The sequence below is a fragment of the Embiotoca jacksoni genome, unplaced genomic scaffold (genome assembly GCF_022577435.1).
Source record: "Embiotoca jacksoni isolate LCO1_2020_lvr unplaced genomic scaffold, fEmbJac1.0.p SCAF_44, whole genome shotgun sequence".
NCBI lineage: Eukaryota > Metazoa > Chordata > Actinopteri > Embiotocidae > Embiotoca > Embiotoca jacksoni.
Genome location: NW_027185397.1, coordinates 1,828,531 through 1,851,680, shown reverse-complemented (window position 1 = coordinate 1,851,680; position 23,150 = coordinate 1,828,531). Strand labels below are relative to the sequence as shown.

Below are 23,150 nucleotides of genomic sequence, written 5' to 3'. Positions count from 1 at the left end.
TAATTCCCAGGGTGTCATGTTTGCATTGCTGTGAAAATGACACATTAACAATCTTCACACCTCGGCTGTGAATCTTCATGCAAATCTCACTGTCCCGTTCTTGTATTTAAATGAGCTTCACAGAATCGAATGCAGCAAGAGAAAAGAAGAGTTAATCCGCGACAGGATAGAGACATAAAACATAAACAATATATGCAATTGTTCATATAAACATAGTTTTAGGCACAAACGTGAGACTGTCCCAATGTAGGTAAAACGGAAATGATGCTACTAATTTGCAACAGCACCTACATTTTGAAAACAACTTCATCGTGAAGGCTTTAAGTGGATCTATTGGCAGCGTTGGAACAAAATATTCATAGTTATGTTTACATTAATGTATAGTCTCCTGAAACTAAGAATGTTTGTGTTTTCATTACTTCAACACTTCTAACACACTTTGAAGCGGAGGATGAGGTGAGGGACGTCTTCGTGGTTGCAATCTGCAACACCACACTGCACCTTAAATATGCTGCACACATTATTTTATCACAAACATAACGAGTAAACCTACTTTCATACTGAACTTTTAAGTGAATTTTTCCCAAACAGCATATTCAATTGTAGCAACTGAAGCATGATCTAACCAAATCATATCCTGAAAATATGTCAAAACAGACAGATCTCAGTCTTTAATCAGCTTTGGCAATTAAAGTCGGACATTTTAAAAAATTGCTTCACAAAACAAGAAAATAACATTTCCATGTCAGTCACGTACCAGCATTGAGACAATTTTTTTTTTCCAGATGCAGCCGATGTAGCTTTTGAAGTTGCTATACAGTTTGAGGAGATGATAATTATCCATTCCCGTCACGTTCTCTGTGGATAACTCAAGGATTGTCAAGGGTAGTGACTGACTTTGTTGTGGGCTGCAGTTAAATTAGACGTGAGATTCTCTGAAACCTTCAGAGTATCACGTTCCAACCAGAACGAGGTGCACGCGGCCAGCAGAGGTTTGAAGGGTGACTTTACAGCAGCCTGGACACGGTTTAAGAGCAAACAGTGTTGTAAGGGAATGAAGTGTAGCGTCAAGTTAAATTAGAGGCTGCAGATCAAGACATGCATGTCTATTTAAATGGCAGCATGGGATGGCTTGTATACACAGTAGAATACATTGTGGGTGATCATCCATTAATCTTGAGCCCAGTTTCCATAACATTCCTGAGAAAGTCACATCAAAGTTGTAATTTTGAAGTCTATTTTTTGTGCTTCACAAACATCAGACAGAACATGATGGAGTCACGGTGAAATTGACCTTTTATACTTTTTGACTTTTTGGATATAAAATGTCAACATTTCATTTTTTTGTTTTGTTTTCCCCCGTAAGACATTTTTGTGAAATTTTATTAGAATTAGCAACTCTTGAGTTATGATCGCAAATGTAGTGAGGTCACAGAAACCTTGACCTTTGACCATCAAAAGCTAATCAGTTCATCCTTTGGGCAAAGTGATTATAATGCAAAAGAAAAGTCCCTCACGGTGTTAAAACATCCTGGAACCATGATGCCTCCAGTCACGGCGGACAGAAATGACATGCAACGTGAGTGAACATGCAACTTTTGGAAACTTAGTTTGTCCAGTTGGTGAACTCATGAATTGATTTAAAAAACACGGGGGACAAGCACAACTTTCCAGACGTGAAGCTGCACTCGATTTTGCCGTACAGTGAACCATCTACAAATTAGACGATCTTTTTTTTTTTCTTGCAGCAACAGTCATCGTGCGCATGCGCGGCCGCAAAGCGCTCATCCCGTGCGGAGCGTCGACAGCAGGCTGGCCGGGGACCGTCGCTGCTTCAGCCGCTTCCACTCCACGTTGTGAGCTGGTTGTCCGGATACAAACTGACACCGGAGCGGGACTTTAATTTTCTACAACCGGAAACAAAAAACATCAGCGACAAAGTGTCCTCGGAGGCTTTCGGACGCGCTGAGCTTGTTCTTCTCCTCCCGGTGGACAGCGGACAGCCGGTGGAGGTAAGTGTCCGCTTTTTGTGACAGTTTTCGGAATGAACAGGCGGCTGCTGCGGTGCCGCTGTCCCGCACCGCGGTGTTTAACTTCAGCCCGTGTGGAGCTCAGCTTCAGCGGTGTGTCCTGTGTTTCATGTGGGAATCAATTGAAACCGTCGCTTTGTCAGAGGAGATGAATGGTGCGGACCAAGTTTCCCTCCGGCCGGTGTTTGGCTTCTGCTGCCCGCCGAGAATCGGAGCAGCTCGCGAGAGACACGATGCATCCACGCTGCAACTTTATTTCTGGACATCCACGAATCAAATGCTTTTTCATCGACACGTACACGGAGATTAATTTCGTACATTTTGAGTAACCTGAAATCCGCAGCAACAATCATCATTAATGATCAGCACATTATTTATTTGATCAACTTTTAAATGTGACATCCTGACGTTCCTTCGTCCGCATTTAAAAAGCTTATTTCAGTAGCCTGTGACTCCTTGAAATCTATGCTTAAAAACACGTTGTCAGATGTTGTTGTGAAATATGAATGTTAATGAGGCTGGCCTGTAAATACGTAGAGAATAATCAAGGAAACTTTCAGATCAATGGAAATGCTGTGAGTCTAAATGTTCAAAAAAATACAGACTTCAGATCGTTAATCATCACGGATGAAGCCGGCAAAGGAGATTACATCGTTTTGATACAGGAGGCGTATTATTTTCCACAAATGATTCTTCTTCCCTGCAGCTGAGCGTGAGGTGAAATTTGAGGTGAACCTGTGAGGTGCGTCGGCGGGCTGACAGACCTCCTCCTCCCGCCCGGTAACCGGCCACACCGCGTCCTCACCGGGGCTTTCACTATGTTTGTCCCGCTGAGAATGACAACCAATGGTTTCCCGTGTTCCAGGTAGTCCAGGTGGGGTTTTTTTTTTTTTTTACCTGCGTATGAATCAAGCCTCCATCGTGTTGCTGCTGCCCGAAAAGCCAGCAGATGTTCAGTAGTCAGTGAGGAGGACGGTCCGGTCCACGGTCCGGTCCACGGGTCGGTCCGGTCCACGGGTCGGTCCACGCCGCCTCTGGACCTGCAGCATGAATGATTTATCAGGTTACATCTCTACATAATCGATACTTTGCAGCCTCGCCCTCTCACCGCCTGGTTTGGGTCGCAGGTGTGGAGTCACACTGTACATCAAACATTTAGTCCACTGTTCTTCAGTCTAATTAACACTTTCAAGGGCAACTTTTTTCTTTTCCACTATTTATTTAACAGTTTTAGCTACAAGTTACTTTACAGATTATGATTTTAACAGATCGTCATATTTTTTTTTTAACATTACACATTTGTAAGGTTTTCTTTTTTTTTTTTTTTTAATTGATGATAAACAAAAACAAAAAAACATCAGATAGATTAAATCAGGACCAGCAACAACAACCAGTCTGTGAATTTGTAGTGAAGTGGCCCCGGTTTGATAGATGAAAGCAGGAGGTCCTGTTGGAGAAGCTGGGTTTGTTTTGATGATGAGGAGAGGTTGAAGAGCCTCGCTGACTGTAAATGAGGAGATATTTGGCTCCTAAAGGTGGTTTGAAAGGCTCACCTTGCCCTGTAATACCTTCAGCAGAACTTCTGTTTATGATGCAACGTAGCGAAAGTTACTCGTATTAAAAATGAAAACGTATCTGTGTGGATGTAGCCTGCAAATAGAAATTTGGTACGGAGGCTTTTTCCGATAGTTGATTGTAACGAAGCAACTCGGTCTGTGCCGTAAAATAAAAGTCTGGTATCCGGCGTAAGTTGCTTATTTTTCCTGCATCTTTGTGAAGTCTCACCAATCAGACTCTCAATTCCTCTGGATTTCCTTCACATGTGCAGCCATGATGGAAAAAATTCAAACCCATCTCCGAAATTGAGAAAGTTCTGTTGTTCACAGGTCATTTTATAACCGTTGTTTACTCACTTTGGATCATTTCTACTTCGTGTGTCGGTGGCTAACGCCGTGTTCACCTTTGTTGAGTCTCTACTTTGAGGCCTGTATTTTCACCGTAGTCCTTTTAAAGTATTTGTTTTTGATGGTTCATGGGAGGAAATCCTTGACTTGTCTATTTGAATATTGAGCAGTGATACGATTTAGAATCATGTAACATTTATGTGACGTTGCACGTCGGTTGAAAGTGAGCTTTCAGGGAGGCAGAGGGTGAACCGAGGGGCTCAGAAAGGGCCAGTAGAAGATCAATTAGGATTTTATTGAACTGTGAATCATTGAAAAAGTACTCTGGTGGAGTCCCAACATATAAAAACTGAAAAAGAGGATACTAGAAGCCCTGAAGTGATTAAATGATGGACTGGGGTCATAGCAGATGTTTGGTGATGACTGAAGTGTGACTGTGGTAAAGTTCTTTATGCTTGCTCAGCAGCCGCTACTCTTCCTGAGGTTTTTATACTTTACAGTGACAATACGCTTTATGCGTATAAAAGGTGTAACATCATTCATTGAAACGCATGTGGGGAGGATGAGTGCTCTATGAGACAGGCTCTCAGAGGCAAAACATATCCGCTTAAGAAAAGTAAGAAGCTGCAGAAAGAAAGATGGTCTTTCTAGTTTGGTGGAAGCAACAACACTCCTTGGTGGAAAACCTCAAATCTGGTTTTTTAAAAAAATATTTGACGGCAATGGCTCGTAAAGACAAACTCCTGGAAACATATCAAGACTGACTGAAGGAGCAACAACATTTAAAAAGCTGTTTTTAGCTGCACACGCTGACGAGATGCTTCGCTGTCGAGCTCCCGATGGCCCGAGGAACCGAGGATCCTTCGGTAAACTGTCGCGTCTACCGACTGTCTGAACGGGAGGCGTTTAGGGGACATCTGTAAATTGTAGCAACAGAAAATCCCCTGGTTTACCCTCTCCCCCTCTAAAGTACCCGAGTCTCTGCGTGAACACCAGCCATGTGCTGCTCCGCCGACCGCCACAAGACAACCCAGACCTCAAAGCATCGTCTCAGTTCTTGACAAAAAAGTTTATTGTTGAGCTCATGCTCACGAGTTTGATCATAAATTCTGTTCTTCTAAACAATCCAATTCAATAAGAACTTCACTTTTGTATTTATTGTGCATAATAATTCAACAAAATGATGGCCAAAGTGTTGTTTTCGTTGTTTAGCTTCCAGGCCAGTGAATCCTGCCCCCTAGTGGGCCGGCGGGGAACGAAACGTTCCGCGGAGCCGGGGTTGCATTTAAGTGTTCGTGTGTACACGCGGCGCAAGACAACTAGAACTGAAATCAAAATGTCACGTCACGTTTAATTCTCGTTTACAAGAGCGGCGCTCCGACCTCGTCAACACTTTTAGCCGCCGCCCGTCCCGAGGCGACCGAGCTCCCGACGCGAGGCTCCGGTTACCGTTTCCATTTCCGTTCCTCGGGCTCGGAGGAGAAGCTCCAGAATCGTCTTCATCTGTTGCTCGTCCAGCTATAAAAGTTGAGCAGGAGAGGCTCCGTCGCTGCAACCGTCCCCAGATTCATTTCATCCTCGTTCAACCCCATAAACTCTGGACCGGGTCCAGCATGGTTTCACTCCGGGACTGTGAAGCTCTCAGCCACACATTCTGTATCTGGCTTGTTTTTTTCAGCCTCAACAAGATCATTCATTATTTGATATGATAATAATTGCAGATTCTTTTATGTCAGTGTTTATATACAAGAAAGAAAAAATGTCAAATCTGTTATATTTTTACATGTATCTCACCATTAAATGCTGCCGGTAGATTTATATTTTCATAGTTTTGTAGGATATATTGTTTAATAATGAAGAAATATCCAAACCATGATGATTTGGTGAATACTGCCGGGGGACTCTGCTCGGGTCACATGTTCCCGTGTGGTATACGTGCTAACTGCTCGACTAGCACGTCACCAGACAAACATATTTATTTCCCTTGTTTACTTCTTATGGATAGGTGGAATGTCATGTCAGTTTTATGCTCAGGACTATGCAGACATTTGCTGTCTCAGATCAACAGACATTAGAAAGAGGGAGTCCTCCTGTTTATTTTGATAGAATTCGTCTCTTTCTATATCTCCAAGGGAAAAAAATTATATGTCTTGAAAAGTCGACATATCTTGCATGAAAGGTTCTACACAAATATAGTTTATTATTTTCATTATTAATATTAATCTTTGATACTGCCTTGCTTGTGGATTCTTCTTCAGAGATGAAATTCTCCTCCGTCATTTCTTCACACCTGTGCAGCCCTGTTCCACCTCGGGTTGAAATATTAATGGTTATATTTAATTCCATTGCAACCGTGCAGCTGAGCGAGGTCTTTGGTTTGCACCATTAGAGGTCGCCGCCAGCTTCCAATGAGGAACTTTTGCCAGTTTGCACGCTGCCGTCTGGGAATCATCCGTGTCCCTGCCGCCACAGCGGGACGACATGTCCGACAGACTGATTATATTTTCAACAATTCCCTCCTGACTTGCTGTCGCTGTCAGATAGAAATCCTCTTCTGCTGCGCCAGGCTCTACGTTATATAAAAGGTTGAATTTCACCTGGTTGTGTTTGTGGCCATTCGATGGCCATCCCCAGTTCTTTCTGTGCGTGTTGAAGTCGACTCCATCGAGCTGCGTATGCTGAGAATATTGGACGAGCGTCTTCCCCCGTGGTCGAACATCTGCGACACTCAGCTGAGACAGACCACCTTCGTCCACCTCAAGCTGTGAGCCATGAACGGCAAACTTGGGACACCGAACTCCGTCGCTGCCGTCCACATGTTGTGTGCTTGGTCTTTCACCGCCACTATGTGCCGTCTCCTTCGGGATCTTCCAGTTCCCAAACATGCCATCAGAAGCGGAAGCGATTGCAGCTGCTGTATGAGACCGACGGGACTGGTGAATGAAGGACGACCTTACAAAGTCTTCGACTATCTGTTCGTGAGGCTCGGCATGCTTAATGGGCTGACCTTTGGTCTCCAAATGTGTTTGGTAAAACTAATCAAACTGGCATCAGTGTTGAGCTTTGGGATTTTGCTGGAGATGAAAGCTGTGGTAGGAGAAGGCCACATCTAACCTCTGACTGGGCATCATGTCGTTTGGTTCAATGTAGTCCAGAAATCAGGAGAAGATCTTTTGTTGTTTTCTTCTTTTTGGTCTTGTCATTATAACTGGGATGACGGTTCATCAACTGAGCATAAAAAGGGGCTCCTGCTCGTATGACCAATGTTGTCTTTGCAACTAGCAACTCGGCTATCTGTTTGCAACACTTGAAAACCTGCAGACACCTTATTGCACTTCTTTCAACCTGGACACAATAGCTGGAATGAATATTTCCTTTTATCAGCTGATAACATGGACAATGACACTATTATGGTGCATTCATAGTTCCCAGAAATTACATCAACACATTTGTTTGTACTTTTTATTGCATAACTATTTTTGAACAAACATTTCAAGTGTTAATTTCAAACACTATTGAGAGGCAACTAGATCTTCAAGAAAGATTCAACAAATGAATCTTTAATGAAAAATCATTATTAGCACCTCTGCTACAGGTATTTCTTGGTTCCCAAAACATGAGTTCTCACCAGCAACATGCATCCTAGCAAGTCGACATTTAATATCAACACGTAATAACTGAGGTTTTGTGAGAGTATATAAAGTACTCCAGCACAATGACAGCATTTTTAGTTTTTTTACTGTTGCGAGGCAGATCAGTAACATATGTTTTATCCGGCGGTCCATGTTGGCATGTTTTCCAGGTTCCATAACTGAGTCTTGTGTATGTGGGTATAGGCCAAGTTCAGGTCAGAGGTCGGTCCGTATGAAACGGCGCTCCTGGTGGTCGCGCCTCGTTCTGCACTTTTAATCAGCTGAACTGAGCTGAACCTGATGTGACATCGCTGCAGATGTGTGCGGCAACTTCCCTCATTGTAAATGCCAGATTTACAGGAATCGATGGAATTATGTGCTGTACCCGCAATTTTTCCTTTTCCTGGTTTGTTTCCTGAGCTTCAGCTGCAGTTTAATCAAATTGTCGTTGTGAATCTCATCCAAGTGTTTTTCTGAACTGGGAGAACTGCTCCTCTATAAAAGCACATTGTGGTTGAAGTGTGCCGTAGATCTTCCATCTTTAGAAGGATTCTGGGGCGTCTTTTTGGACCATCAGCCATTTCCTGTGCAACAAAGTAATTTGTGCCATTAAGAAAGTGCATAAAATGTTCAAAAGTGAATAGTAATGGAATAAAAATAGCAGGAAGTGAGCGTGAGCGGAGACCATTGGCAGCTATCTTCTCTGAAGGTCACGTTACTCCATACTGAGGGAAATCTGATATCAGAGGCTCTGACAGGCCGACTACACTTATTTCGTAACTATATACTTTACATATTATTCATTGTGGTGACTCAAGAATTAATCAAATAAAACAAATTATCATTAATATCAGTTTTAGAGTCCTGTACTTTTGAAGTCTGTGGTCACGGAGGAATTTTATTGTCACTGTACCACATGAATGGATGTGACAATTAATATGTCAAATATACGTGAGCTCAGCTTCTCAAATGTGGTTATTTGCAGATTTATTTCTGCATTTATATCATTGTAAATAAGGTATTTTGGGGGATTTTAGTTTGTATGCAAACTAGATCACAGTTGAGGTGATGGGTCAGTTTTTCAGACGAATAACTGAGTATGTGTGTACGATAACTTCTGGAATAGAAATTGAGATTCTGTTTTTTCTCAAACTTTTAATGAATGAATTCTTTTGAAACAGGATTTAGACGACAGTCTATCCACATGATTCTGACTTCTAGCCTTTACTATCTTTATGTCTTTTGGCAGAAAAAAAAAGAGCAAACAAAATAAATTAATAAAACATGCAAAGAAAATAAACTCTGCACACATTTTCACTTGCAAAGAATTTTTCTACGGGTCTGTTGTGATCATAAAACAACCTCCTAACTACTCGACATCGAATCCTGATAACGGTGTAACCACGTTATTTATGGATCTACATTAATATTTAGTGATAACTACATCAGCATATTGTTTACCCAACCTGCTGCCAGGACTGAACCTTAAACTCCGGCTCGGTGTTGCGTGTCGGCCGGCTGCAGGAGCTGCTTTCCTTCTGGAGGTGAAACTGAAACCCGAGCAGAGTTTCCTGCTGCCGTCAGCTGCATCTTCTCTTATTCCAGCTCCTCCTTCCCTCTTATTTCACCAACCCAGAGAGCCCTGAGAGCTGAGCTCATCCTGCTCTATAAACCTGAAGTAGCCTCGCTTCAGAGCCCTTACGATGATAGGACAGAAGGAATCTGATATCAACTTGGACATCTCTCTGACTTTGCTTGGCTAAAATAAATATGTCATCATCTTGGACGCGGTGCTTTACTAGAAACACTGCAGCAGCCTGGAGGTCTGAGCTGAGGCAGCTGCCAATCACTTTCATTCGCCAGCACACAGACGCCTGTCATCGGGCCATCAGCTTACATTTGTACTTCATTTCTTAATGAGCTCTATGAAATGAAAGCAAGACCTTTTGGTGTTTTTCAATTGAAATGTACTAAAAACAGAAGAAAACATGTTTTGTTTCCTGGCGTTTTTTGGGGGGGTTTGTCTTTGTTTGAACCAACTTTTACACCACATCTCTTCAGAGCGACTTGTTTGTTTGTTTGTTTGTTTGTTTTATTTCAAATTTCTGTATTCAGTGGCAGTTTGTCAGTGACACTACCTCCAGGTGACACACAGCTGAATGTAATGTTTTCTGTGTCCCAACTTCCTGAGGGTAGTCCTGTTCTCCTTTTTGGTCTAAAGTATTTGCAAAATCAATAAAAAGATTTGAGAAAGAAAGAATTCTAGGTGTTTCCGGTGGTTGTTTCAAATGTGCAAGTGAATGCTGACCCGATACCAGTGCTTTCTGTTTGTCACTGAATGTATGTTCTGGTGTACCATGCGGTGTGAAACTCCTCAGAAGCGTTTGTATGTTGGGTGAAATGTGACTCTGTATTTCTGCGTCAGCAGCGGACTGTTATTGAGATGAACAGAGTTTTCGACAGACGCTGATGAATAGATTTTTAACGGTCTATTCCTGATCCACTGGGTGAGACTCGGTGCATCCCTGTTGCTCTGTAGTGTTTCAGATGTGCCATTTAGACGTTTTAGGCAATTAGACCAAAAATAATGGCGTTAAGAAACCTCTGCACAGTAATATAGATGATGAAACTAGGAAGGAGTCTTTGATTCCAGAAAGTTGTCACATCCACTCTCATTTTATCCTGATGTTGTAATGAAATGTGACAAAGGTTTGAGGATGGTTAAAGTGTTGTCGGAGGTCTTTGCAGCGGCTTCCTTTGGGGAAAAAATGGAGTAAACTGTGTCTATTCCCATCACGCTGATGTTGGTTTGAAGTTTATTTTTAGCCACGTTGCTATATGATGCTGACAGTCTTATTTGGTTGATATGGTCGACATGTTTACAAAAAGTAACTTTTTTATTTTTGTTACAACCAGCAGGTCATCATCATTCGTGGAGTTGAGTCTGATGAATGTACGTCGCTGTGGCGTACAGCAGCTTGTTACAGCTCCAGGTTTGTGATGATGAAGTAAAAACAGTAAATGTACATTCAACGGAACCAAAACAACGACCTGAAAGATGCTAAGATGCTGAGAAATGGATTCACTTTCTTCCTTTCACATCGTGCACTCATCATTCTTATATGTCTAGTCTAAAAACGTTGATAGAATATCAAAGTGGATCGATTAAAAAAAAAATGATTGAACCAGTCAGGAGTTTGATGCACTGAAGATGCGTTCGTTCACAAACTCGGAGCTCGTTATTTACTTTTAACTCCCCATGTGCTGACTTTGCTACTTTCCTGATCAGTTTAGTGATTCAGGATTTAGTTCAGTGTTCTTGTGTTTACAGGCTGCAGAATAAAAAACGTTTAAACCAAATACAATTTTCAGAAAAATAATGTCACTGCAGGCACTGAATCAACTTGATATCATTACTCACATACCTGGTTTGAAGCACTGAAGGATTTATTTCCAATACTTTAGTTCGGGAAGCATTAACGTTTCGCATTATTAACATATGCCACCAAAAAAATGTAGTCAGAAGTTCAGCGAATGCCGCATGAAGCAAAGTAAACCAGCCCGAGCGACTGTTATGACTGTTTTATATTCTCAATGCAGAGGATGCACGTCCATGAGCCCTGAGTGGAAAACCAGTCTCACAGCCAGTCGTCTCTTCACGCTGCTCGCAGCGCTGGAGAACGATCAGGACGCACTCCGGACACACAACCAGTCACAATCATCTGTTTCAAGCAAAACGGTGTCGGAGGGAAACTTGTTTTGGTGGAAAATGTACACGTGAGCCTGGTTATTAAAATGACTAGATACACGCTTCAAAAAAAAAAAAAAGCACATATAACAGTTAAAGATGTGTATCAACTATTTGTTATACCTTTTACTTGGAACATAACACAGAAGTCGAGCCTGTCTATACTTTAGGTTTTTAAAACCACAGATGATTAAATGGAAATAAAATCAGAATGCAATGATTTGGAAATCATGTAAACCCATAGTTAATTGAAAATAGACCAAAGATAACATGTTGACACTGAGAAATCGTGTGTGTGTGTGTGTGTGTGTGTGTGTGTGTGTATATGTGTATATGTGTATATATATGTATATATATATATGTATATATATACATATGTGTACATGCGTGTGTGTATACATATATATATATACACGCATATATATGCTCATTTTGAATCCAAAAACAATGATATATCTTAGTTTCATGGTTTTATATGTTACCTTGGTCTGTTTTTCAGTTCATATCGATTTACGTGATTTGCAAATCATCCCAATCAGTTTTTTTGTTTTGTTTCCATTTTACACTTTGCTTGAAACGGGTTTATATTTCAACTAATGTACCTTATTTGGATTTTGACTTCGAGATTTTACTTTTAGTCTCACGTTGAATCTGTGAGCTTCAGTCGGAGACGGACGCGTTTGTCCTGCGGGTCCTCGCTCCGTCTCCGTCGTCCACGCGGTGTGCAGGACGAGCAGACCCACCTGATTGTTGTCAGCCCAGAAATGAATCCACACACCAGGCGGCATCCTTTCCTGTAACATCTCCTCCGCGTATCTTCAAGTGCCGCTCGGCTCGTGGAGGACGAGCGCCGCTCGTTTGAGGCTCCCAGTAAAGAGCGCTTTGCCAGCAGTTTCACTGGGACTGAAATATTCACTCAGGCATTTCTGCTCTGGCAGCATGAAAGGACAGTCCTCACATCCTCTTCTGTGCATCCCCATTCAGACAGCTCCCCCAGATGCAGGACGGAGCTCGTACACTGGGGAAGCATAAAGAACAGATTTCAGCGTTACACGGATATATTGAGCTGAAGCTGCCATTTAATTCAGTATCATGACGTCTGCTGTCGATACTCCCCGGACACAGCGTGAAGACCTGCTATGAATTTGATCATACACATTTCAGTCCTCATCTGTATGCATTGTCAATTATCTATTGATTTAGGTAGATAGTAGATAGTAGTTTCACCACGGTGGACGATGTTGTTGAGCTTCACTCCTTTAAAGAGCTGCAAGCCAAAAGAAAATGTCACGAGTGTGATTTCAGTAGAGTTTTAGATTCTCATCAGAGTCTAAATATGTTTCAGAGGGTTTTCCACTCTCACGAGACAATCAAAGTGTGGGTGTTTTTGCCACATGGAAAACTTGAAGTTGGCCCTCATGTTGTAGCTGAACAGTAGATGTAATTAATGCCCTCCGAACCAAGATCTTTAATATTAAATAGATAATATTGGATACAGAGTCTAATTCAATACGACCAAACTTGGAGTACTCACGAAGGTTGTAGCTTCTCTGTGCTCTATGAACGTCCCGTTGCTGCACACCATTCACAAACAAAAGAGTCTTGAATAACCAAATTAAAGGAACATAAAAAAAATCACTGCTGTTTTGATGTAATCAATCAAGACTCAAATGTTAACATTAGGACCTGCCCCTGAATCTGAATGTTTGTTGGAGTACAATCAAAAGGTATAGAATTAGATTTGCAGATGTAGTAAATTCTTTGGGAATTAATTTCTGTAAATGTTCTAAATAAAATAACCGTATAGGAATACCTATTTTAATTGGATCCAGTGATTTAAAACCTATTATACAACAAAGCTGATGATCTAACAAAACCAGAGATATAACAGGGATGGATACGTTGGTACGAAACGTCTGTGATGTGAAGAATCCTCTCGCGCTGTATACGTCACATTCCCCAACGCTACTCACTCTCACGACCTCTACTGTCGGACGTTCATGGATCTGATTCCAGGTCTTCAGTTACTCCGAGGTGTGTTTCACATCACATGCTGCGGCACAGAAGATGTCTCTGCCTTCTGTTGTTCAGCCTCGTTGAGTCACCTCATCAAAATTATTGCTGGGAGATTCGATGCTGTCGTGGTACTTAAGAACCAGATCAATGTGTTGCTAATTAAAAATTTTGCGATTCTGCAAGAATTGTGATTCAATTTGATGATTTATTGGGATTTTTGTTGAGTTTGTTGACACTAGATCATGGAAAAAAAGGACTGTGTATGTTATGAGTCATATTTCCAGAAAAAAAGTGTACATCACGTCGGCCAGTCTGACTTTAATTTCAGCTGCATTAGTGCTATTAACCCCTCGGCTCTGTCTTAAAGTCTTAAATGCTAACGAGAAATCGGTCATTAAGAAGACCACTTAACATGTCACGGAGCCGTTGGTCGATATAGAAGTCTTCTACCTGTTAATTAAAGTCCCACAGTGATGGCGCCTGGTGTGGGGATTCGCCTTGAAACAGGAGTGTAGCCAAGAATGAGTTTGTTTGAATAAAATTAAACAAGGTGTTGTAATGTGATGTTTACCTGTGGTGGAAATGGAGTGAAGACTGGAGAAGCAGGGAGTAAAAACCACAGCATTGTCTCTCGGTTCATCCACGTGCCCGTGTGACGTTGACTTTCCCTGAACTTTAAAAGTGGATTTGAAAGTGCAGTTCACAGCTTTGATGTCTGAGGTGTTGTAGAGCCGCGAGGTGAAACGTCTGGCAGGGAGACAGGATGTGGACGGCGTTGAGGTGAAAGGATGTTGTGAAATTGGGTTCGGTCCGTGAAGACTGCCTTGGACTGGTGCCCACTACTACGCTGCTGCATAATGAGCCTCTGGAGTTCAAACGGGGCTCGCAGGAAAAGGGATTTCATTCTGTCCGCATCCACACAAAAAAAGCTCATGAAAAAGATCGTAATGGCAAAAATAACAAGATTCAGCAAGAGAAAAACAAGAGTTTGCATTTCATTTGTTTATAACTTCTATTAGTTTTGATTTACAGTAGTCTGATATCACGTTTTTTTTCTCTCTTTATTTAATAAGTTATCTGTGCTGACACATCAGCAGTATTTCGCCAACGGCATGGATGATGTTTGTCCTGGTTTAGACATTGTGTGTCTCAGTTAATCAGTCTTATCTGTCAAACTTGTATTTATGTGAAATGGATGTGACAGACGAGCTTCATACTCAAACTGGCTTCTGACAGCTGTTGTTTGGATCTGTTGCTTTGAATCAATGCACAGTAGCTATATTTACTCTCGTAAAGATTTTCCAGTATGCATTAAGTTTTAATCTTTTCTTCATCGTGTTAAGTACAAAGTGCGACGCACAAACAGAAACTGTAAAATCTTCTTCAGATATTATGTTAAAACAAAAATACATTAAAATCATATCTGTCCAAGACACCAAGAAAAAGTCTTCAGTTAATAGCAATTAAATAAGTGACCTGTTCGTCCGATCTGATGTTGCTAGAAACGTTATACATCTTTGCTCACCAACACTGAATCTTTCTGTAAAGCAAAAAATTTAAAATTTGAAAACATGCTTACTTTGTTGACGCACTAGTCGCATAACTTTTTGCTCATTTCTTGCCCTTTCTCATCTCTCTCTCTCTGCTTCTCCTTCTCTCTTTCGACTCAGTTTGTCAGATTCTTATTTTTTCCTCTGCCGCCTTTATTGATTACGATACTTTTGATAAATGTTGTATTTTTGGCGCGTCGGATGCGAACAGCGACTACGACTGCATGATTCTGAATGCTGATGAGATTCTTGATGTTTTTGCTTAGAATTAAGATTGCCTGATATAGGATTAAGGATATTCTTGTAAAAATATGAATAGTAATATAAATATTGAGATTAATCAAGGAAACCTTGTGAATTTCAAATCAATAGTTTCAATGAAATGCTACTAAATGTTTTAAAACTACAGACTTCAGAAGATTTTTAACAGAGAAGATGACATCGTATTTAATGAGCAGGTGAATGTATTTATCAGCAGGCAGAACTGTAATGATACCGGTATGATACTTGTCATCATACCTGTATGATACATTTACATTTAGCTGACACTTTTATCTAAAGCGACTTACAACACACCGATGGTACAGCATCGGGAGCAATTTTAGGGTTCAGTGTCTTGCTCAAGGACACTTAGGCATGTGGACAGGAGGAGCGAACCACCAACCTTCTGATTAGTGTTCAACCCACTCGACCAACTGAGCTGCAGCCTCCCTATACTGATACCTGTATGATACCTGTATGATACCGGTATGATACCTGTCATGATACTCGTACATCAGCAGGAAGAGAACTCTGTTTTAATGATTCGCTGAACTTAAAAAACAAACAGTTTCGGTCTCTTGTCATTTCTAATTTAGCCTTTGAACAAGAGCGTTTCAGCATTTCTCTGTGAGAAATAAAGGCAGCAATTTTTCCCAAATATAACATTTTCCAGGAACATAGAGATGTCGAGGCGTTCTGGGAGGGAGCCGTGCGGTTTGAAATGGAAACATGCCGTAAATCCCTGTACAGGTTTACTCTGCTCGGAGTGCTGAACGCTGAGCAGTCAGCCGTGCACGGCCACATGATGTCTCCATTACCTGGCTCGGAGGTACACACACCGCCTCCCTCTCTGCACGGACACACACACACACACACACACACACACACACAAACACAAACACACACACACACACACACACACACACACACACACACACACACGTACCACCTGCAGCGTGTGCACACCGCAGGTGACTCGCTTCACGTATCTGCTCAGATTGGTTGTGGGCAGCGCGAGGAGTTGAAATTGCATCCAGGAGCAGATGTGCAGCTCAACATATTTTCCACTTTCCACCTTATTTGTTGTTGTTAAATGAGTCGACAGTCGAGGTGTCCTGACTGTTATTAGAATTTAACACCAACATTGACAGTCAGATCAGCTTGAATCTTTATATTGTTGCCAGTTGCTGTTGCAAACAGCTGACGGTTAATGACATGTTGGTAATTCATACGGACTTTCATGAAGAAAACAACTTGTACGTGTTGATGTCAATCTTTGGTGTTTTCACTGTGAAGGCTCAAAGCTGCTCTCTTATCACTTCATTTTCTTTACCACCTCACTAGAGCTTCATATCACCGTTATTTTGTTTGCGATTCATTTGATGATTATTTTCTCACTTAAACTTTTAGCCCATATGAAATAGATCCCAGAATAAAAGGTGGTGCCTTCAAATATGTTGCATCGTTCAACAAACCGTTAAAAAAAAAACACATTCAGTTTATCAATCAATCAAACTAACATCAATCAAACATTTTGGTGCAGTTCAAAGTTCTTTATAGATGATTGACAGGTCAATAATAAGGCAGACAATTGTATCCCAGAAAAATAAAATAAATTTGAGTACGAATTAAAAACATGACTTAAAAACAAATTAACAGGAAAATAAGACTATTTAAAAACCACTTTGAGACCAAATGCACACAGGATGATCGAGTTAAAAGAAATATAGAAGATAGATTAAAAGCTAAAATGACAATAAGAGTGGTAAAATAGAGTGAGATAATAACTAAAAACTAAAATTTAATTGGGAAGATGAGCACAACGCATCGAAAAGATTAAAAGTGACTGTTAATCTGAAGGTAGGATAAAAATGAGATAGGACAGGTAAGAGGAATTAAAAGTATGTCAAAGTAAACAGATGCATGCAGGTATGAAAGTGTGGAGGAAATAAATAAAGAGAAGCAAATAGATAAAACGAAACATTTAAAGATAAGTATATTCAAATTAAGATACGTGCAAAAGCGAGGCTGAAGAGGAGGGTTTTCAATTTACATTTAAAAAGTTCAACACAGTCTGTTCCAGCAGCAAAGCAGCTAAAAGCTGACTCGCCAAAAGTTTTAGTCCTTCATGGAGGAACGACTAAAGAGGGGTCGTACTGGTTCACACTCCGTCAGCATGTGTGATATACAAGACCACGTAGTGCTTTCAAAAATACGAATTTGAAAAGGGAATCAATCGGACTTCTGTCAATTTATTTTTATAGTGAAGTAGCAAATTCTCCAATTATTTGTTGTTTTTTAATAAAAATAAAAAATGATGAATTATTGAGCTAGTTGCCAGTGAAGTTTTTCCCCTATTGAATAACCAATTTAAAAGCTAATTATTTGAGCTCTACAACAAATTAAATTTTTGGATCGAAATAAAAAAGCATCCTGCAGTCTTTTCTTCAGCCTTTTCAAAAGCACAAATCATACCGTGTTCTCTTCTCTTGGTGTTTTGCAGTTGCAGTAGCTCTTGTTTCAGCACATCTTACTTGGACTTAAACAGACCAGACGTGGTTCTTCTACAGATTGAATAGACTGCACATCAAAACTAAACATTTTGCTAAAATCTGTTCCAGGAAGCTACTAGTTTACATTCATTTCCATGCAATAAGAATTATTTTAGGAAACTCTCGAAACTTAAAATGAAAGACATGGATGCAGACTTAAAGATCATTATGATGCAGTTTCAAGAGTCTAACACTAACTGTGTGTCATACAACACGGAAATGAGGAGAAAACCTATAGATGTTTAAAAAAAAAAAAAAAAAGCTTCAATTTGCAGTTGAGTGTACTGCTCCTTTACGACAGGGAAGATGTTTCAGTTGATGGATAGATGCCGTCGTGTTGTCGGCAAACATCCACAGTGGAAATTTACCCGACCTGTTCATTTTCCTGCAACTCACACCAACAGAAACAGTCCCACACCAGATGTAAACTTAATCTGCTGTATATAAAACTTCCCGGGGAAGTGCTTTTCAAACCGTATTAGAACAATAAAGAAGACAGTATGGCGAGCAATAAAAATGCAACGCAAGCCTCCTTCTGTGGACGAGAATAATAAAGCAGGTCTGAAGAATGCAGCTGCTCACTGCGCTTTCTGTTCGCTCATCATTTCCAGGCAGAAACTCTCCTTTGAGTCGTCGTGGATACCAAGGCGGTTTTATCTCGACCGATGGTTACACCTCTACTTTATGACACTGACGTTCACAGTTTCACTCCGTTTTTCTGTTTGTTCCAAAAATCAACTTTTTTAAGAACGGTTTGGAAGGAGTTTTGGTCGTTGTCGGGGGCAGCTCGAGGTGAGCCGTTCGATTTACTAGTTCACCGTAAAGCTTTGATGTAGAAACGTGACGGTGTGGATGTCTGACATACAGCGCCGGAAAGGTCGCATTTTCAGATCCCCCCCGGTACCTGCCGGGAGACCGTGATCCTAAAACTCCACTCTGGAACTACCGCTGAATTCATTCATTTAGTTCCAGAATGTTTCCAAGACTTTAACTTTCAAGGTGACTTTGATGACGAGCCCTTTAAAATTCTCAGAAAAAGTTCAGTTTTATATCAGAGCGGTCTCAGTTTTAAGGTCTACGGCGTTAATATTAAAACACACTCACTTTATGACATGTTTTCATAGAAGCCAGGGGGGCGAAATGGTGCCAAGGAACTGCTGCTACTTCAACTTATTAAACCAGAACTTGTGACCTGCCAGGTCGATCCGTCAAACTGCACATCAAATAACAACAGAGGCAGAAATTCACTCCATTCTGAAATTCTCTGGGGGCGACTGATTGAGGTCTAAAATTGGACCAAATACAAAACTGATAAGTAACACGTATCCATATCTTCTCCTTTGAATTTTTCAGAAATGTACAGTATGTTTGAAATGCATGCCAAAAGATAACCAGATAAAACCCAAACGGAACAAAACCGCCAGCTGCCAGAAAACATGACATAACCAAGCAATCCTTTAAGATGTTTCCACTAGCTTACATCTCATGAGCAAGGCCACAAACAAGTGGGTCACCCTGAATAACACATCGAGGCTACTGCCGCATCTATTGGCTGGTAGATGCCAAAAGATCCATTACAGTTTCTCCCACGCTGCTCAGTTAGCTCGTCATCTAGCTGTCTACCAAATTTTGTTGCAAACAAACCAGGTGACCTTGTTTGGACAGTTCAAAACATATCTTTAGTGCAGCTAAAAGTCGTACTCTAAACCAGTCTAAAAATAGTCCAAATATAATCTTGCTTTGGCTGTTTGTTGTTACTCCGGTCTTCCTAAAAAGGGAGCTAAGCACAATGTAACATAACTACAGCCTTAACTCGTCATCAGGTTTTTGTCTGTTCTCGACCGGGTCCGTACAATCTAACTTTACAATCTTCATTTATAGAAAAACAAAACTCACAGCAGGGCAAGGGTGTGGGAATTCTACCAAACTGCAGAAACTATAGGAGGCGGTGTTTCACTGAAATCTGTCCCCCATCAGTGGGCAGAGTGCACATGAAGAGACCAATCTGAAGTCCCAGGACAGGTTTGGTGGCTGGCTGTCATCCAACTTAGATAAACCATTAGAACAAGATGTTTTGAATGCAATCTTCCGATTCAGTTTATCATAACAAATATCAAGATGTCTCTTGTCTATTGAATTGGATGTGAATCAGGCGGTTGGGGAGCGTGATGCAGTAGCCAATCTCAGCCTTATAATACAGCAGACAACTCCGGTTAACTAAAAATGAAATTGTTGCAGTTGAATTACACATAAAGGGGAAACAATTCAAAAGCCTTTTTATTTACTGATCTGGTTCAGTGATCTGCCAGCAGCACGAGGCCACGGAGGGTGACACTAACATTTCTGCACGACAGCCATTTAATTAATAATTGGAAAGTAAACTATGACTATCTGACTACTATTGACATTCCCCCAACATCAGTTGGTTTCTAGCACATTGCTCTTCATCATTGTTGTTAATGAAGGAGTTGCATCCGGAGCTTTAAGCGTAATTTACTTTACGTTTATCAGCACAGGTTTTTTTGTTGTGACCCTTCATCTTGTATCGTTGAACCGCTTCCTACACTGGTTCTCAGTACCAGGGGAAGGAGAATTTATAATAGTAGTTAGCTTTTCTCAAGCCAGTTTGATATGATGTCTCGTAGTGCCATGAATTTGGTGGCTGAAGCCTGAACCTCTCCTGCGTAAAGTTTGTTCCTGCTAAATGATGGATTCCACCTGCTTCACCACATTACCAGAAACGTTGGCCACACCTACAAAGCACACAGAACTTAGACCTGCGTCTGAGCCCTCGGCCACCAGGAGGCTTTTTTATTTTCAAATTGCTGCTCTCATTTGGGACCTCTCAGGAAAACTGTTTGGCTTTAGAACCCCCCCCCCCCTCCTCCCCCATCCCCCCAAGCCCCATGTTTTAATGCACAACAATAAGAACTGACTAAAACACACAATGTCAGTGCCCAGCTTCACACACACACACACACACACACACACACACACACACACACACACACACACACACACACACACACACACACTGCTGCTGCTGCTTTTGGTATCAGAGGGATGCGTGTTGTGCTTGCTTGGATGTTTTCAGGCCCTCCGTGCGGCGCTGATCCATTAATGCATTAATGAAAGCTTTAATCCTCAACTGCAAAAAAATTAAAACTGAAGCTGCTGTTTCATAACAAAGCAGCTGTGTTCCTGAGCCGTCGGTGTGGGCGTCACCCAGCTGGGCTTTATAAACTTCACCTCCCCACCGCCTTCCTCCAGAGACGTAGCGATGTTATACTTTAACACTGCAAAGGTTCCAATTATTAGTCATTTATGCACATAAGGCGACTCACTCTTCACTGAGCCACATTACCGTCCATCAATCCGCATATCGCCTTATAGTTCTATCATTTTTACAGTATCAAAGTAGTAGCAGATTTTTGAAGCTATATGAGAGTTTTTGAAGTTATTTACAGCGCCACCTGCTGTTGTGGAGGACAAATTAGGACATTTGAGAGACATCTTCAGCATAATCACAGGAGAAAATTGTGCCTTTGGTGTAAACGGTTAAAACATTGTTTTAAACGTGGAAAGCAGGTTTTAGGACTGTTACCCGAGCTGCCATGGCTTGTCTGCTTCAACCCTGAGAGCACCTGATGTTTGTAGCTGTCGGTCTCCAATCAGCTCTGTAAAACACGTGTAGAAAGTCTGCAGTGCCCATGTGCCTGGACGGAAGGACGAGGGAGAGCAGCAGCAGGAACCAGCAGAACAGAGCAGCCATCAATGACAGCAGAAACGACATTGATTAAATCAAACACAGCTTTAAGGGAGGAGTTAAGAATCCAGCTGATGTGGGATTACCTGGAGATCAGCTGTTGAGCTGTCAAGAGAGCCGAGCTCAACTTCGAGGCCCGACAGAACTAACGCTACACTCACTTTTCGTAAGCACTGGATTGTGCGTATTTGAAATTTCACCGTGGACTTAAAACTCAAGCAGGCGAGTTGGAAGTTGCACGGGAGTAACGGTGGTGAGGAGCAACGATCGTGGTGATGAGAAGTCGTGTCTCTGTGGACATGAGCAAAGAGTCAAACTTTGTGTCAAACTTGGGAAATCGGCAACAGAGACCCTTGAAAGGCCGTAAGAAAATCACAGTGAAGCAATGAGCTGGCGAGGCGTTTTGAGTGACATTTGCATTTCCAAAGAGTGGAACGTCACTGTCCGAGGCCGAGAAAGGTGTTCACAGGTGAAAGTACGATCAGGTGGGATTTCATTGACATTTAAGGGGGTTCCGCTGCCCCCCCACCCCCCGCCCTCCCCACGTCACAGTGCGTCGAAAACCGCAAATTTCTTGCCTGCAACAACACACTCGTCACTCCCCAGTGCTCCTGCTCCTACATCCAAGTATATGCTGATGATATTTTACACATTATTTTCACTTACCTGGACTTCATGGACTAAACCATGTCTTCCTATCACACTTCTTCTCTTTTGGTTATTTGGTTGACCACTCAACAAACGCCGCTTCACGTCTTCATGATGTAAGGATTTTGTCTTTTGTCATCAGTTTCAGCTAGTTCACTTAAATATATCACATTTTATTCATTATTCAATTCCCTTTTTTCATTGTCATCTCGGAGAGGGAACTTTACGCCTGGCTCAGATTTCTCCTCCTCTCTTCCAGTCCCGTTAGCATCGGGCTGTAAAAGAGCATGCTGGAAGATTACTATGGTATTTCAAGGGTAAACATAACCTGGTCTCTATAAGCACCGGCCCGCCTGCTGGAGGTGTGTACATCTGTGTGCTCATGTTGCCGTGTGTTGTTTCACCCCGCCAGCTGTGATTCACTTATATAACGTTTGTAGTCGGTTTTATTGGCGCTGCAGCGGAGTCGGTCATCTTCGGCTCTGCAAGGAGATCACAGAGACTCTGTGCAGCCGCTGAAGTACGTTCTCCGCCGCGTTGTGAGGAGTCCTGATATCCAGGGTTACAGGTCCTGCTCTGAAAGACATTATGAGCTGCTCGCTGTGGTGAACGGTGTGAAGCACCCACCCAGATTGGCTGTGTTTGGAGAAAGCTGCAGAGAATGAACCTGTCGGTGAGGCTGCCGGGTCCAGACTCACCGACATTCATTCACCAAGCGTTCTTCTTCTTAAAAACCCACTTTGGCACTTTTACACACAAAGATTCTGGCATTCAGCCGTGTTTTCTTATTTGGGACTAATTCTGTGTTCAACAACAGAATCTACATGAATTCAATAGCACACTTATGCACATTTGAGTGCTGACTTGTTTGTGCAAAACAAATAGTTATTATGTTTTCACTTGTATAATATTACGGAGTTAAACTACTATGACATTTTTTTTATAATTTATAATATTATAATATCTCTTAATAATTATTTCTATTAATCGGCTTTAAATAAACACACCGGACAACAAAATTGCTGTCCAAGTTTGACATCAAA

General features: G+C 41.6%; 1 protein-coding gene across 5 annotated transcripts in view; it reads left to right on the top strand.

The window, feature by feature from the left end:
- The first annotated feature begins 1,793 nt into the window (after nt 1-1,793).
- Nucleotides 1,794-23,150, top strand: part of LOC138210251 (spermatid perinuclear RNA-binding protein-like) — an 85,804-nt gene continuing 64,447 nt past the window's right edge. For 3 of the 5 annotated variants that reach the window (XM_069169304.1, XM_069169306.1, XM_069169307.1), the window contains exon 1: nt 1,921-2,012. The gene's annotated coding sequence lies outside the window, so the exon portion shown is untranslated. Of the gene's footprint in view, nt 2,013-2,736; nt 2,905-23,150 lie in introns of all 5 variants that reach the window. The other 2 variants (XM_069169305.1, XM_069169308.1) reach the window with 2 other exon arrangements.